The sequence below is a fragment of the Mixophyes fleayi genome, chromosome 2 (genome assembly GCF_038048845.1).
Source record: "Mixophyes fleayi isolate aMixFle1 chromosome 2, aMixFle1.hap1, whole genome shotgun sequence".
Classification (NCBI taxonomy): Eukaryota; Metazoa; Chordata; class Amphibia; order Anura; family Limnodynastidae; genus Mixophyes; species Mixophyes fleayi.
In genome coordinates, this window is record NC_134403.1 from 240,482,108 (window position 1) to 240,499,605 (window position 17,498).

General features: G+C 43.6%; 1 long non-coding RNA gene across 1 annotated transcript; it reads left to right on the forward strand.

Annotated features, from left to right (window-relative positions):
• Positions 1-11,593: 11,593 nt before the first annotated feature.
• LOC142140333 (uncharacterized) lies at positions 11,594-14,086 on the forward strand. The gene is made up of 4 exons (XR_012688414.1): positions 11,594-11,654; positions 13,433-13,492; positions 13,708-13,784; positions 14,024-14,086. It is a non-coding gene; the product is annotated as an uncharacterized LOC142140333 (long non-coding RNA).
• Positions 14,087-17,498: the final 3,412 nt, after the last annotated feature.

Sequence of the window (17,498 nt, forward strand, 5' to 3'; positions counted from 1 at the left end):
GCCAGTAAGGAGAAGGTTGCAGTAGTCGAGGCAGGAGATGATGAGAGCGTGGATGATGGTTTTGGTGGCATCTTGTGAGAGGAAGGGCCGCATGCGGGCGATGTTGCGCAGCTGGAAGCGGCAGGTTTGGGCTTGAGATTGGATGTGGGGGACAAAGGAGAGAGAGGAGTCAAGGGTGACACCCATGCAACGGAGCTGGGTGACAGAGGAGATGGTATTATTATTATTAACCATGATAGAGAGGTTGTGGGGAGACGGGAGCCTGGGGGGAGGGAAGACAATTAGTTCAGTTTTTGAGATATTAATTTTGAGAAAGCGCAAGGACATCCAGGAGGAGATGGCAGAAAGGCAGTCAGATACACGAGAGAGGAGAGTGGGAGAGAGATCAGGAGAAGATACGTAGAGCTGAATGTCATCAGCATAGAGGTGATACTGAAGACCGTAGGATGAGATGAGAGTCCCGAGGGAGGAAGTGTAGAGTGAGAATAGTAGGGGGCCGAGAACAGAGCCCTGGGGTACTCCAACCGGGAAGGGGCAGGGGGTGGAGGCAGAGCCAGAAGTGGAGACAGAGAAGGTGCGGTTGGCGAGGTACGAGCAGAACCAGGCTGTCACGGGCACTAGGAGGCTTTACCCAGTATCACCCGCTGATGGTCTTATCAGAGCAGTAGAGTTGGTATATGATACTCTGATGGCAGGGTGATAATGGAACTGGAAACAGCAGATGGTTAGAGAATGCTCAGAAAGTCTATGACTAGCAGCACTGGTAAACAAGATCCTAAATTGAATGACGTACTGTCCTACTGTACGTGAACCCTGTCGTAAACGTAGAATGCTGGAGGCAGCGGAAATAACACGACCTGGTTCATCGAATACATTACGAAACATGGAAATAAATTTGGCACTATCCTGTAACAACGGATCATTTCTTTCCCACAGAGGGGAAGCCCATGCGAGAGCTTGTCCGGAGAATAATGAGATGAGATAGGCCACTCTGGAAAGATGAGTCGAAAAGTTTTGAGGTTGGAGCTCAAAATGTACTGAGCATTGGTTGAGGAAACCTCTACATGTTTTGGGATCTCCATCATACTTTGACGGAGTTGGCAGGTGAAGCGTGGAAGCCGTAGACACCTGGGATGGCACTGGGGAAACGGAGGAAAGCACAGGAGCATCAACAGAAGGTGTAATATTCTGCCCAGACGTTCTTTGGGAGACTAACGTCTGGTAACATTGTAGTAATAGTTGTTGACGAACATCCTGTTGTTCCACACGGGTGACCAGATGCTGCAGCATCTCTTTAGCTGTAGGTTCCGAATCTGGGTCTGTCATGGCCTGATCTTACTGTCACGGGCACTAGGAGGCTTTACCCAGTATCACCCGCTGATGGTCTTACCAGAGCAGTAGAGTTGGTATATGATACTCTGATGGCAGGGTGATAATGGAACTGGAAACAGCAGATGGTTAGAGAATGCTCAGAAAGTCTATGACTAGCAGCACTGGTAAACAATGGGTAACTGAACACGAGGATCTGGATGGACAAGGCACGTGAGGGTAGTCAGTGGTCTGCGCACGGCAAGTTGTACCACTGCTATAGTGAGAAGAATGTCCAGGAGTAATAAGGAGGTGGAAGTCAGCGGTCTGCGTATAGCAAGTTGTACCGCTGTCTGTAGTGAAGGAATGGAATCCAGGTGAAGGTCACGGGGAAGTCAGTGGTCTGCGAGTAGCAAGTTGTACCACTGCTTATGTGAGAGGATATATGCAACTGGTGACACAGCGAAACAGGAATCAGTGGTCTGCCTCTAGCAAGTTGTACCACTGAATATATATGTGAGGAAGGACACGAGGAGATAAATGCTATGCAGAGTCTACACGGGTACACTGAACTTGATCCCACGTTGAACTGCACACAATGATAATAATGAATGAACAGCACTGCACAGATAAACAAAGTCACTCAAATAGTCCAGCAAAAGGAAACACAGTCAATAATAGCAATAGTCTCAGAGAATGGAAACTCCGGAGGAGGACAACTCAGTCCAGATGGATATGCAATACACCAGCACAGTCAATGAGAAGTATGCATACCGTGGTTCAGATGAGCAGGCTGTTAGGGATAGCTGCAGGGATACCTGAGCGGCCGGGAACAGACGAGATGCGAAGTCCTTGCAGAATGGAAGCGGCAGGTAGGTGCAGCGTACTGTAGGTAGGACAGCAAAGATGACAAATACTCAGGAAGCAGTAGTATATTGAATAGAACAGCAGGAGACCACGGAAGAGTTGAAGCGATGTAGCAAAGCTGGAAGCCGAGGAGCGTAGACTCGATGCAACAGGCGAGTTGACACAAATGGACACACTGTAGAAGCAGTAGGCAGCGGGTCAGCTGACGGCAGGTAGAATGCAGACTGGAACGCTGAGACGAGCAGACTCTGTAGACACGCTGAAGTAGCAAACAGGAATCAGCTGGAACAGTAGCGATGTAACTCAGGAGAGTTCGCAGTAATCTGTAGCTGTAGATACACAGAGGCAGCGGATAGGAATCAGCTGCTGGAGTCACGAAGAAACACAGGACAGTTTGCAGTAATCTGTAGCTGTAGATACACGGAGGCAGCGGATAGGAATCAGCTGCTGGAGTCACGAAGAAACACAGGAGAGTTTGCAGTAATCTGTAGCTGTAGATACACGGAGGCAGCGGATAGGAATCAGCTGCTGGAGTCACGAAGAAACACAGGAGAGTTTGCAGAAATCTGTAGCTGTAGATACACAGAGGCAGCGGATAGGAATCAGCTGCTGAAGTCACTAGGAAACACAAGGAATAGAAGTGGTCTGGAAACCACAAACGGCAAACAGGAATCAGCATTAGCTGAACACACGAGGAGGCACTGGAACACCTTCAGAGACTCATGAGGAATGAGACTCCATGAGACTCCAAGATCAGGCAACGTGGTATTGACCACAGGTACTTAATATAAGGAGTGTTGCCTGATCAGTAAATTAAGTTAAAGGAACAGAACTGAAGGTTAAAAGGGACTGCACATGCGCAGTACCTCATACTAATGGACGGACACGGTTCCTAGCTACTTTAGAAGTAGCACTCACAGTCCGGTGAGTGACACAGGCATGGACAGAACCAGAGAGGCCGAAAGAGAGAAGAGTTTGCAGAAGGAGGGGGTGATCCACGGTGTCAAAGGCCGCAGAGAGGTCGAGGAGGATGAGTATGGAAAAGTGACCCCTGGATTTTGCTGAGAGGAGGTCGTTGGTAACTTTGGCCAGGGCGGTTTCAGTAGAGTGGAGGGGGCGGTAGCCAGATTGGAGAGGGTCGAGGAAGGAATTGTCTAAGAGGTAATTGGTGAGATGACAGCAGACTATCCGCTCAAGTAATTTGGAGGCATAGGGGAGAAATGAGATGGGGCGATAGTTGGCAAGGGAGGTGGGGTCAAGATTGGGTTTTTTGAGGTTAGGAGAGATGAGAGCATGTTTGAATGAGGAGGGTACAACACCTGAGGTGAGTGATAGGTTAAATAGGTGTGCAAGGTAGGAGCAGGCAGTGGGAGAGAGAGAGTGAAGGAGGTTAGAGGGGATGGGATCAAGCGGACAGGTTGAGGGTGGAGAGGAAAGAATAAGGGAGTGAACTTCATTGCCAGATGTGGGGTGGAAGGAACACCAGAGTTGCGTGTTGGATGGGGGTGGAGCAATAAGGGCAGGGGGAGAGGGGGTGGAAGAAGAGATGTTAAGTATAATGTATATATGTATGTATATATGTATTGTAACAAAAGGAGGCATTTAGCTGGCAATATGCAGAGAAAGCAGGGAAGTACAGTAAAACATTGGCACAGTTATGTACCTAGGTGGAGATTAAACCAGGCAAAAACATATGTGTAGTTTAAAATTGGTTTACTTACATGATTTAAAAGCTGCTTCCTCTCAGCAAACAGCCAGGGTGGGTCTGATAGTCTAAACAGAGCCAGGGATGGGCATTTCCTTTTAAAGAGAAGGTGGGTGTGTCACCTGTCCATCAAGCTAGGCCTGTGGGAGGAGTGTCAGGTATAAAACCCTGCTTGTTTCATTGTTCAGGGAGATCAATGCTGGGCTAGCTGGCTGATCTGGACAGAGAGCTGGACTATGTATAGTAAGTGTTGAGGGTCTCCATAATTGCTGTGCAAGTATATGGTGTCAAAACATTATTACCATCCTGACAATAAAGAACCATAAAAAGGAAGAAGTTGTACGAGTGTGCTTCTGCAGTAGCGGGCTCTTGCCACAGTATATATATAAATATGTATATATGTGTGTCTTGAGACAAAATCAAACGTACGCATGCCCGGTTTATCAGAGGGCTTCTGCTAAATGTATTCAGAACGAGGTGTATAGAAAAACCAGAGGGTGATTATAAGTTGTAATTCATACATTTCTCCTCATCAGGGAGAAAATCTTCATATATATAATGTGATATTGCCCCAGCATGGTGTGCTGGACCTATGCCCATAAATGAGTGTTCATTACGCATGTGCCAGCATAACACGTATACAGCATATACCAAGAATGCACAACAAATAAAATATATATTGCATCAAAAAGTGAGTGAATGTTCCTACACTATACAGTGTCGCCACCATTTAGGAATCTTTATATGTATATATATGCTTGTATACACATGCACACATATATATGTATCCACCATCTAAAGATATTTATGAATTAGAGAGGGAGCTAATTCATAATTATTTATAAGCTATAAAAAGGGAGCTATTTCATAGTTTTCGTTAAGTCCTACGGGGGTAAGCGTACCCAGTTGGAAGATCCAGAACATTTCGCGTTGCGAAAGTTTCTGTTGGAGATCTCCTCCCCTTATGGGCAGTGTAACCTTCTCCAATGCGAGAAATCTAAGGCAACTAAGATACCCATTGTGTTTCTTGGAAAAATGTCTGGAGACAGAGTGACTCTCCATTCTATGCTTGATATTACAAATATGTTCCTGGATACTAAGTTTTAAAAGACGTTTGGTTTTTCCTACGTATTTTAGCTGACATGAACATTCTAACATATAGATAATGGAAGATGTTAAACAATCCATACGTTGTTTAATGGTGTATTTATTACTATTGTTGTGATTATAAAAAAAACTTTTTTGCTGGATTCATATATTTGCAGATATTGCAATGATTGCACTTGAAAGAAACTATATTGTCTGGCAAAAAGGTTACCGGTTTCTGAGCTACAGGCATATTGGATAATAAGCTCGGAGCCAATAAGTCCTTTAAATATCTATTTTTTCTAAATACAATCATGGGTTTATCAGGAAGGATTTTGGATAAAAAAGGGTCTCTCTGTAATATTCCCCAGTGTTTATTTAAAGTTGACCTGATAAACTTCTCACCATTACTATATTCAGTAACAAATGGGATTATTTCCTTTTTGTTTTGTTTCATTGTATACTTCAATATTTCAGACCGATCTTTACCATTAATTTGTTGAGTGGCTTCATCGAGTAGCTGATTCGGAAAGCCTCTATCCCTAAACCTATTTGAATAAATTGCAAGTTGTTCCTCAAAATATATATTCTCACTACAGTTTTGTTTTAGTCTATTGAATTGAGAACATTGTATATTGTTTTTCCACCTTTTTTGATGGCAACTCTTGTAATGGAGATAGCTATTAGAGTCCACTTTTTTAATAAAATTCTTTGTGATCACTTTTGAATCATTAGAAGTAAGGACTAAGTCCAAATATTCTACCTGTATGTTGTTGATATTGGTAGTAAACTTAAGATTATATTCATTACTCCCTATGTATTCCATGAATCCCGAAAATTCTTCTAAGGTACCACTCCAAATCATAAAGATGTCATCGATGTAGCATTTATATAATTTGATCTTATCTGTATATGCATTACTCTGGTATATATACTTGTTCTCCGAGCTTCCCATATGGAGATTGGCTAAACTAGGCGCAAATTAAGTGCCCATGGCCGTACCACAGGTCTGAAGGTAGAAGGACTCTAGAAAGCTAAAATAATTATGAGACAGTATGAATTGGATGAGGTCACAAATGAAATCCCTATGTTTATCTGTAATGGAGGAATCCTTATCTAGGAATTCCCTACATGAACTGATGCCTTTTGTATGCTGAATAGAAGTATACAATGATTGGACATCGATTGTAGCCCATAAAAAATGGTTTTCCCATTTGAAATCTTGTAATATTTGCAAGATATTATTTGTGTCCTTAAGATATTAATCTAAGGTAGTAACATATTTATTCAGAAAAAAGTCCACATATTTAGATGAGTTTGAGGTTAAAGAGTCTATATACACATACATATCTACATGTATATATACATACATAAATGTGTATGTTGAATGTATATATATATATATATATATATATATATATATATATTTGGTTATAGTGAGATAGAAATGTATATCATTGTCTTATAATACCAGGAATTGATGTTACACCTGTTCATATTATTATTGCATGCAATGAATGTCTATCAAATTGATAATCTTCCGATGTAAAATGTTATTTGATATTTTTGGTGCTATCAGTGGGTCTACCGCAAAGAAGTCCGGGGTTCCCTCTGCTGGTCCCGCCGACGACCTCTTCCACGTGGGTCCCCGGCTCCTGCCTAGATGCCCGCTCCGCCTCCTGCACACTCCAACTGTACTCCGCTCCTACCGCCTGCCATCTTCAGGTCGGCTTACCACGTCCTGATGCCTGATCTGCCTGCCACATACTCGGGGTCTCCCGTCGTCCCTCTCGGCCTTCTCGACTCCCGCTGTTTGGTCCTGCCTGGTCCACAGTTGGTTGTTACTTCTGACTCATTGTGAGTGCGGCCTTCCTCACACTCCCCAGTGCACACTTACACTCCTCTGGCACTGCTCCGGTTCCTGCAGTTGTGTTCCCGGATTCCATTGCCACATGTTGCCACAATGCAGCCCTCCTCACCATGGCCTGGTGCACCACAAGTACACTGCCAATGATCTCATGTGATCGGCCCTGCACTCTCCTGGTCTCGGGGACTCCTGGACTCCGGCCTTCCTGGTATCTCCAACTTGGACTGGACTCCTGCCCTGGACTCTCCTGCTCTTCTTCCTCCACACCGGCTCTCTGCAGCCCTCCTTTACTTCTACTACCATTTTCATTTTGTGCTTTTCACTGTGCATTTACCAGTAGTTCATCTTAGCTTATTTTACTCCAGGTTAATTTTATGTATTGTTTTGCTTTCTATTTTATCTCATTGTTTGCTTTCTTTTTTAATTTTACTCGCATTTCTTTTAATTTTATGTGCTTTTCATTTTACCTCATTTCACCTGCACTGTATTTTAAATTTTCACTGTACTCAAATTTTTGCTACTTCTCATATTGTTTTCTCATATTATTCTCATATTGTTTTTGCCACTGACATCGTTCTGCTCTATACCATGCCGCCCCGCTCCTTTCCTATACCTATCCTCTCCCCCAGCCCCCTTCTCTGGCCCAACTCTCACTGCCCCGCCTCTCACCCTCCCCCTCGCTCCATCAACCCTAACAATCTCATCCGCATCTCCCCTGTTCCCTCCCTCCCTTTCTCATGTGCCCTCTGGAACTCCAGATCCATCCATAACAAACTATCCTCCATCCATGACCTCTTCATCTCCAACTCTCTAACTCTTCTTGCCATCACTGAAACCTGGCTTACTTCGCCTGACACTGCCTCTCCTGCCGCCTTTTCCTATGGGGGCCTCTCCTTCACCCACTCCACCAGACCGGATGATCGTCCAGGAGGTGGAGTGGGCCTCCTCCTGTCTCCTAACTGCACTTTTCGGGTCATTCCTACTTTACCTTCCCTCTCCTTCTCCTCCTTTGAAGTTCACTCCATCCGACTCTTCTCCCCCAACCACCTTCGTGTCTCTGTCATCTACCGTCCCCCAGGCCCCACCTCCCTTTTCCTCGACAACTTTGCTTCCTGGCTCCCCCACTACCTTTCCTCTGACCTCCACTCCATCATACTTGGCGACTTTAATATCCCCATTGACAACTGTTCCGACCCCGCCACCATCAAACTTCTTGCGCTTTCCTCCCTTCTAGGCCTCACTCAGTGGACCCCCTCACCCACCCACTGTCTTGGTCACTCCCTCGACCTCGTCTTCTCCCATCTCTGTGATCTTTCTGACTTCTCCAACTCTCCCTTCCCACTCTCTGACCACCATCTCCTCTCCTTCACGCTGTCCTCCTCCCCTGCTCCCGCCCCACCTAAAGCCACTCTCACTAGGCGAAACCTTGATGCTATCAACCCTACCTCCTTCTCCTCCTCGCTTGATTCTCTCCTATCACCCCTTCCCTCTCTGGCCTGTCCTGACTAGTCGTCCTCTCTCTACAACCTCTCCCTCACTACTGCCCTTGATGCTGTCGCCCCGGCCTCCTCTATCCACCAACGCCGCGTGATTCCCCAACCCTGGCACTCCAAACTTACCCGCTTCCTCCAAAAGTGCTCTCGCACTGCTGAACGCCTCTGGAGGAAATCTCGTTCTCTGGCTGACTTCCTCCACTTTAAATTCATCCTCTCCTCTTTCTGCTCTGCCCTCTGCCTCGCTAAACAACCCTTCTTTAAGTCCCTCATTTCTTCTCAGTCCTCTAATCCCCGCCGCCTCTTTGCCACCTTTAACTCGCTACTCTCTCCCCCCCCCTCTGTCCCGCCTTCCCTCTCCGCTTCTGACTTCGCCACCTTTTTCTCTTCCAAAATTGAGGCCATCAGACTGAACATCTCCTCTTCCCCTTCTCCAGCCACCCTTATTGCTTCTCCTCCCTTCAACAACCAACTTTGGTGCTCCTTTTGCCCCACAACAGGCGAAGAAGTCCGCTCTCTTATTGGTTCCTCCCCACCCTCTACCTGTCCTCTCGACCCCATCCCCTCTCACCTCCTTCGCTCTCGCTCCCCCACTGCCTGTTCTTATCTCGCACACCTATTCAACTTATCACTCTCCTCTGGTGTTGTCCCCTCCTCTTTTAAACACGCTCTTATCTCTCCTATCCTCAAAAAACCCAATCTGGACCCCTCCTCTCTTGCTAATTATCGCCCTATCTCACTACTACCCTATGCCTCCAAATTACTTGAGCGGATTGTCTGCAGCCGCCTCGCCAAACACCTCTCTGACCATTCCCTCCTCGACCCCCTCCAATCCGGCTACTGTTCCCATCACTCCACCGAAACTGCCCTGGCCAAGGTTACTAATGACCTCCTATTGGCTAAGTCTAAGGGTCACTTCTCCCTACTCATCCTCCTCAACCTCTCCGCAGCATTTGACACCGTGGACCACCCCCTCCTGCTGCAAACTCTTCTCTCTCTCGTTCTCTCTGGTTCTGTCCATGCCTGGTTCACCTCATACCTCGCCAACCGCTCCTTCTCTATATCCACGTCTGGTTCTTCCTCCTCCGCCTACCCTCTCCCTGTAGGAGTCCCGCAAGGCTCTGTTCTCGGCCCATTACTCTTCTCGCTCTATACCTCCTCCCTTGGTGCTCTCATCTCCTCCTTCGGTCTTTAGTATCACCTTTATGCTGATGACATTCAGCTCTACATCTCTTCTCCTGATCTTTCTTCCACCCTCCTCTCTCGTGTATCTGACTGTCTCTCCGCCATCTCCTCCTGGATGTCTGCTCGCTTTCTCAAAATTAATATCTCTAAAACAGAACTTATTGTCTTTCCTCCACCCAGACTCCCATCCCACCATGACCTCTCTATTGTCATCAATAATACCACCATCTCCTCTGTCACCCAACTCTGCTGCCTGGGTGTCACCCTCGACTCCTCTCTCTCTTTTGCCCCCACATCCATTCCCTTGCCCAAACCTGTTGCTTCCAACTACGCAACATCGCCCGCATCCGTCCCTTTCTCTCACAGGACGCCGCCAAAACTATCATCCACGCACTCATCATCTCCCGCCTCGATTATTGTAACCTCCTCCTCACTGGCCTCCCCCACTCCCGTCTCTCCCCCCTCTGCTCTATACTCAATGCGGCCGCTAGACTCATCTTCCTCTCACACCGCTCCTCCTCGGCCTCCCCACTCTGCCTCTCCTTACACTGGCTTCCCTTCCCCTATAGAATCCTATTCAAGCTCCTCACCACCACTTACAAGGCTCTCTCCCACTCTACCGCCCCCTACATCTCTAACCTCCTCTCCATTCACACTCCTGCCCGCTCTCTGCGCTCAGCCAATGATCGCCGCCTCTCCTCCACTCTCATCACCTCTTCCCACTCCAGAATCCAGGACTTTTCCCGGGCAGCCCCCCTTCACTGGAATGACCTCCCTCGTTCTATCCGTCTCTCTCATACTCTGTGCTCCTTCAAACGTGCACTGAAAACTCACCTCTTCCGTAAAGCCTACCAACCATCCACTTAACCACCTCTCCTCCTCCACTCGCTCTCCCGTCTCTCTTTTGGCTCCCCTTGTGCCTGTTCTGTCCAACCTCCCTTAGGATGTAAGCTTACATGAGCAGGGCTGTCTTCCCTCCTGTCTCCTCACCTGTTCTTCTACTCCATGCTTATTGTATTAGCCTGTGTGGAGCTTCTGAAGTATTGGTATTTTTGTTTATTGTTCTGTACTGTTTCACCCTGTATAGTCCACTGTTTGTACTGTGTACGGCGCTACGGATACCTTGTGGCGCCTAACAAATAAAAGATAATAATAATAATAATAATAATATCTGTATGCAATGAATCTAATTTTTTCATTGAATCTACATTAATCTGAGTTTAAATTTTTTTGTTATTGATTCTAAAAATAAAATAAAATTATATTTTTATTATAGGTGTGACATTGCTTATGCCAAGTCGAGTTGCAGTGGAAGTAGCGAGAAGGGCTTCAAATCAAGGTATAAATTGTGATCAAGTTGATTAAATGTATAAAATACGGTACAGTTTCAAAAGCTTATTAGATTATAATTATTTGTTACAGAAAGTGCAAGCCGTTTAACCAAGACTACTCATCCTGCCAAAAGAGTTGAACCGAGTAAAAAAGGTATTTATATTTGCATTGTAAAACAATATGCATATATCTCCATCTCTCTCTTTTACTATAACTCTCTCTCTTGTTCTATCACTTTCGCTCTTGTTCTATCACTTTCTTTCTTGTTTTATCAATGTCTCTCTCTCTTTCACGCTCTCTCTTTCACTCTCTCTCTTTCTCTCTCTCTCTCTCTTTCACTCTCTCTCTCTTTCACTTTCTTTCTCGCTCTCTCTTTCACTATCACTCTGTCTTTCACTGTCACTGTCACTCTCCCTCTTTTTCTCTTATTATTGCTTTCTCTCTCTCTCTCTCTCTCCTTCCCTTTCACTATCACACTCTCTCACTCACTATCCCTGTCTGTCACTCTCTATCTTGAAAGTAATTTCAATCAAAAAGCGTAGAAGTTATAATAGGCAACTAACATAAAAACATATATATATGTCATATGTACTGTAATGTGTACTTTTCATGCATGATTGAAAATGCATTATTGGACAAATTTAACTTGTTACTAGCATAATTATTTTTATTTATTTTGTTATATGAATGGAAATGTGTCCTAATTTCTATGTTGTACGTTAATTCTAGGTAAACCAGAAGCGTTGTGGATCAAAATGCATAGGAACCGAAAGCAAGAGGATAACATCACCCAAAATCATTATGTTACAAGGTTTTTTGGTAGTTATATATTTCTCTATAAGATGTATCCATGAAATGTGTGTGTCTCCATGTGTGTGTGCGTGTGCGTGTGCGTGTGTGTGTGCAGTTGCAGTGTGTGTGCCAAATGTCCAGTTTATATGGTCCCACATTTGGGACTAACATACCATACTACATACCGGGAATCCTCTTGAAAAAGTCGAGTGACGAAACGCGTTGAGGGGGATAAGGCGTTTTCTGTTTCTTTTCCGTGGATCACCATATCTACCCCGGCCAGGTGGTTTTGAGAGATCCGTGATTACCATCAGGAAAGACTGCAGATAAGCCTATATTTGTTATATACTATGTACGGGCGCATTTTATATATATTAATGATTTTATCCTTGTAATAAAACATTTTTATGGATCATATTGATATGAGCTTATGTTGGTACCCAGTTTTGAGGAATTGTTGGTAGCCTTATTTGGCATACTACACCATAATAGTTTTGCTCTGAGTCCATAGTGATCTGAACTTCTGGAGCCATAAGGACTGGATATCAAGGAGTCTTTATAGGATGTCGGGAATCTAATTACAGATAAGCTGTTTATTATTTGTCTTTTGGTACGAGGCCAATTCACTTGTTTGCCACATTGAGAAGACTAATTGTTGGTCATTTAATACACTATGCGTGGCGCTTCTCTTTTTTTGTCTTTTAGAATTATTTGAGCACTTGCAAATGAGTGCTTGTTTTTGAGGAGCTGCCTGCTGCGTAAATCTGTATATTTTTATATTTATATTGTGTATGAGGTACACACATATACATAAATATTACTGTCACAAATTTGGTGTTTTTCTAATAATGCACTAAGCGCCTTTTGCTTATTATTTTTCTATATATATATATATATATATATATATATATATATATATATATTTATTTTTATCCATGGTAAAAATTACTTTATGTGTGAGAGAGGCCATTAAGCCAAAGGAGTTTAAAAGCATGTGTTGTGAGCTGACAATGTTAGTTACCATTAGGGGTTAAGTCTGTGATGGAATCAGCCAATTGGGATGAGGTGGGAGTGGTCGTGGAAAGAATATATCCAGCAGTGGAGGAGGAGAGAGCTTCCTGTTTCCTGGATCCGGATACCCACCCACCCGCCGGTTTTAAGTATATTCAGTTGCAATACTTCCTTGTCACAAGGAACGAGGTTTGTGAGTGGTGGGAGAGCATGGCAGTCAGATGGTTGTTAAACATACAGTACTTAAGTGTTGGCGATGTAGCCTTGGTTCCCTCGTCGTTATCAGACTCGTTGATGCTCTAGTAAGGAGTATCAGGTTTTGCCTTGAAAGGGCTTAACCAGTTTGAGACCAGAGGGTATTGAGTTAATTTATAGTCGATAGTACCGGCCAATAGATAAGGTTTTAACCTGAGTTGGTGGAAAGGAGACGATCTTCCATCTTATTGGTTTATGTTGGTTTTAGCTGGCTGCCCTGCTCTTTGCCACCTATATAAAGAAAAAGGACCAAATTGTTGATAGAAACTTTTGATAGTTTTGATAGAAATAAATAAAATAAAATAAAATTAAAATTAAAAAAATAAATAAAATAATTTAAAAAAAAATAATAATAATAACAATATAAATAAAAGGACCTTTTTTATTCCAAACTTAAGTCGGTGTCCGTGCCTTTATTTTAGGGTTTGTAAGTGTTGTGCAAGGTTAACCAGAAAGGGGATTAGCATAAGAGGGGAATCAACACTATGCATTTTAAAAATAAATTTATAATATTTTATCATTACAACACAGAAAAATGTGAAATTTGAAGACCTTTCAACATCAGGAATGATCAGCAATGTTAAATATTCGGTGAGTTTGTTTCAGTTCAGTATTTTTGATATTTGTAATGTAACCTGCTTTTTTTCCTCTATGGAAGGGATATGATCTGACCAATGCACAATGAAATATATATTTTTTTTTTATATTCCAGTCCATACTGATCCTTCCTTGTTTTAAAAGTAATGTTTTTATTTTGTATAAAAATACAGGTTTCACATACACTTCTTTCTTTGTAATTTTTTTAGATTGCGGCCAACTATCACCTGTATACAACTTTCACGAATATGGAATAGACAACTGCAGACATAGCTAAAGATTGCAGGTAATAATGTATTGAACTATTGCCTTCTACACACATTGTTAAGGCAGTCAAGAAATGGAATGTATACGTATAATTTATCTCCTCATCAACATTACCACAATAGGATAGGTTGTCTCCTTATCAACATTACCACAATAGGATAGGTTGTCTCCTTATCAGTATTAGCACTATCAATGTTCCAGAAGTTAGATTTAAAATGGAATAATAATTTCACAGGTAACTTTTTTTTTTTCTTGCAGATGTTCGGATGGAATTGGTGGATGTCACTTGAAAGAAACAGTTGGAAAAGCCAAGGGACTGACTTAAATGTTGAAAAATGTCATAAAATTTTTAACATGTTTTTTGTAAAATAAAAATAACTTTTCAATTTATTGTTTTATTATTTATTAGATAGATACCCCTTCATCTAAATCTGGTACATACACAAAATGTATTTGTTATAGTATTAACATTTAAATATTTTTTTGGTGTGGTACACGTGTTAACTGTGTGTTAGCCCAAAAAAATGTTTTTTTAATAAATGCTGCACATTAGATTTTAGAGAATAGACATAAAATTGTTGCATGTACCAAAAACTTGTTGATACATGTTTCAAGGTTGTAATTGGCCATAATCTGATATATACTGAGTAGAGGTAAATTTGCACAAATAATAATCCTTTTTTTAAAAATTAAAAGTTCTAAAGTAGTCCTTAGATCAAAATTAGTATAATTAAATTAACTTTCAAGTTAATGTTTAACACTGCAGATAGAAGTGTGAAATTATTTTCAATGTGATTAAAAAAACTAGAGGGTTTCCTTTCAAAAAGTATTGATACAACAGGCTGTATTATAGCATCTGGTTGTATAAACACATCACTGTAATGACTGTCATTGTGCCGTAGTTCAGGTAGCTTGAAAAAGTGTTAAAAATAGAATAACAGTTTATAAACTAAAAAAAAAAAAGAGTTGTCCCCCTTCTATTTGCTCTTAAACGTATTCCTGCCACCCTACTGCTGGTTAAGTGAAAATCTTGAAAATTTTTATTGTAGGGTTCCCCCTATTTTAACAGAACCAGCACTTAGACAAACCAGCCGGTGTGATGGGCACTATAGCAGGAGGGGGGGGAATGCAGCTTGGGTCCCACTGCCATAATGACTAAACAACCACAGACTGTTCAGCGCTGGCCTGGATTTCCTAGGGAGTTGGGTCCGCTGAAAAATCTAAGCAGGCCGCCCCCAGGGACACCCAGCCCAGTGCTGATAGCACTAGGGCTCTTCCTACTACCCCTGGGCTGTGGGTAGTAGGGTATTAAAAGGGTATTTTGTATGAAAAAAAAAAAAAAGACACCATTTTGATTTATGGAACTACATGTCCCAGCCAGCCATGTTGGCCTAAATAGTGTGGGCATGCTGCTACTTGTCTAACTACAAGCACCAGCATACCCCTGGCACCCAGGGCATGTTGGCACTTGTAGAACCACAAGTGCCAACATGCTCTTACACCCACGGCTGGCTGTGATCTGTAGTTCCACAAAGCAAAATGTTAAATAAAAGCAGAACACCCTCATTCCAACCACAAATCTTTATTAAAAATAATAAAACCACAAGAAATACAGTAAACACTCTCATGTAGACCATAGATTTTTAATTTAAAAAAAAAAAAAAAAAAAACCACTTACCATTGCTGAAATCCTCTGTTGCAGCCTGTGTTAGAAAGACATGACAGTTACAGTGTTCTGCACCAGATGTAGAGCTCCAGAAGCTGTGAAAAGTGAAAAAAAAAGATGAAATAAAAAAAAAAAAAAAAAAAGTGTGGTCCCCCCTCTATTTAGACTTAACCCTAGTGCTGCCAGCCTACTGCTGGTTCAGTGAAAATCTGGGAAAATATTGACATAGGGTCCCCCCCTATTTTCACTGAACCAGCACTAGGCAAACCAGCCGGTGTGATAGGCACTATAGCAGCAGGGGGAAACGCAGTTTGGGTCCCACTGCCATAATGACTAAACACCCACAGACTGTTCAGCGCTAGCCTGGATTCCCTAGGGAGTGGGGTCCGCTGAAAAATGTAAGCGGGCCAACCCCCTTGGGACACCCAGGCCAGTGGTGATAGCACTAGGGCTCTTTCTACTACCCCTGGCCTGTGGGTAGTAGGGTAATAAATGGGGATTTTGTATAAAAAACAAAAAGACACCCTTTTGATTTGTGGAACTACAGGTCCCAGCCAGCCATGTTGCCCAAAATAGTGTGGCCACGCTGCTACTAGTTTAAGTACAAGCACCAGCATACCCACAGCAGCCAGGGCATGTTACCACTTGGCGAACCACAAGTGCCAACATGCCCTGACACCCACGACAGGCTGGGACCTGTAGTTTCACAAAGCAAAATGTTAAATAAAAGCACAACACCCTCATTACAACAACAAATGTTTATTAAAAATAATAAAACCACAAGAAATACAGTAAACACCCTCATGTACACCAATGTTTTTTATTAAAAAATAAATCCAAAAATACTCACCAAGGAAGAAATCTTCTGTTTTCTGAAGCTTTACCTACACAGCCTGATTTAGGCAATGTCCCACCAAATATTTGTACCTTCCAAATGTCCATGCTTGCCCACTGTCCCACAAATACTTCTACCTTCCAAATGTCTGGCTTGCCCACTGTCCCACAAATATTTGTACCTTCCAAATGTCTATGCTTGCCCACTGTCCCACAAATATTTGTACCTTCCAAATGTCCATGCTTGCCCACTGTCCCACAAATATTTGTACCCTCCAAATGTCCATGCTTGAACACTGTCCCACAAATATTTGTACCTTTCAAATGTCCATGCTTGGCCAGGGTTCAAGAAATATTTGTAAATGCAAATACATTTTCCTGCTTGAAAAATCTTGAAATCTGCTGTCATGGGGGGCATTGTTGCTTGCAGTGCTGGGGCCCTTCTTGATTGCAGTGGGGGGGCTCATTCTCCTTTGCAGTGCTGGGGCCCTTCTTAATTGCAGTAGGGGGCCATTCTCCTTTGCCGTGCTGGGGCCCTTCTTGATTGCAGTGGGGGGGGGCATTCTCCTTTGCAGTGCTGGGGCCCTTCTTGATTGCAGTGGGGAGGTTAATTGGTCTTTTTAGTGGTGGGGCCCTTCTTGATTGCAGTGGGGGGGCAATTGGTCTTTGTAGTGGTGGGGCCCTTCTTGATTGCAGTGGGGGGGGCAATTGGTCTTTGTAGTGGTCGGGCCCTTCTTGATTGCAGTGGGGGGGGCAATTGGTCTTTGTAGTGGTGGGGCTCTTCTTGATTGCAGTGGGGGGGCCAATTGGTCTTTGTAGTGTTGGGGCCCTTCTTGATTGCAGTGGGGGGCCAATTGGTCTTTGTAGTGGTGGGGCCCTTCTTGATTGCAGAGGGGGGGCAATTGGTCTTTGTAGTGGTGGGGCCCTTCTTTATTGCAGTGGGGGGGCCAATTGGTCTTTGTAGTGGTGGGGCCCTTCTTGATTGCAGTGGGTGGGCCCATTCTCCTTTGCAGTGCTGGGACCCTTCTTGATTGCAGTGGGGGGCATTCTCCTTTGCAGTGCTGGGACCCTTCTTGATTGCAGTGGGGGCCCATTCTCCTTTGCAGTGCTGGGGCCCTTCTTGATTGCAGTGGGGGGGGGGCAATTGGTCTTTGTAGTGGTGGGGCCCTTCTTGATTGCAGTGGGGGGCCATTTGGTCTTTGTAGTGCTGGGGCCCTTCTTGATTGCAGTGGG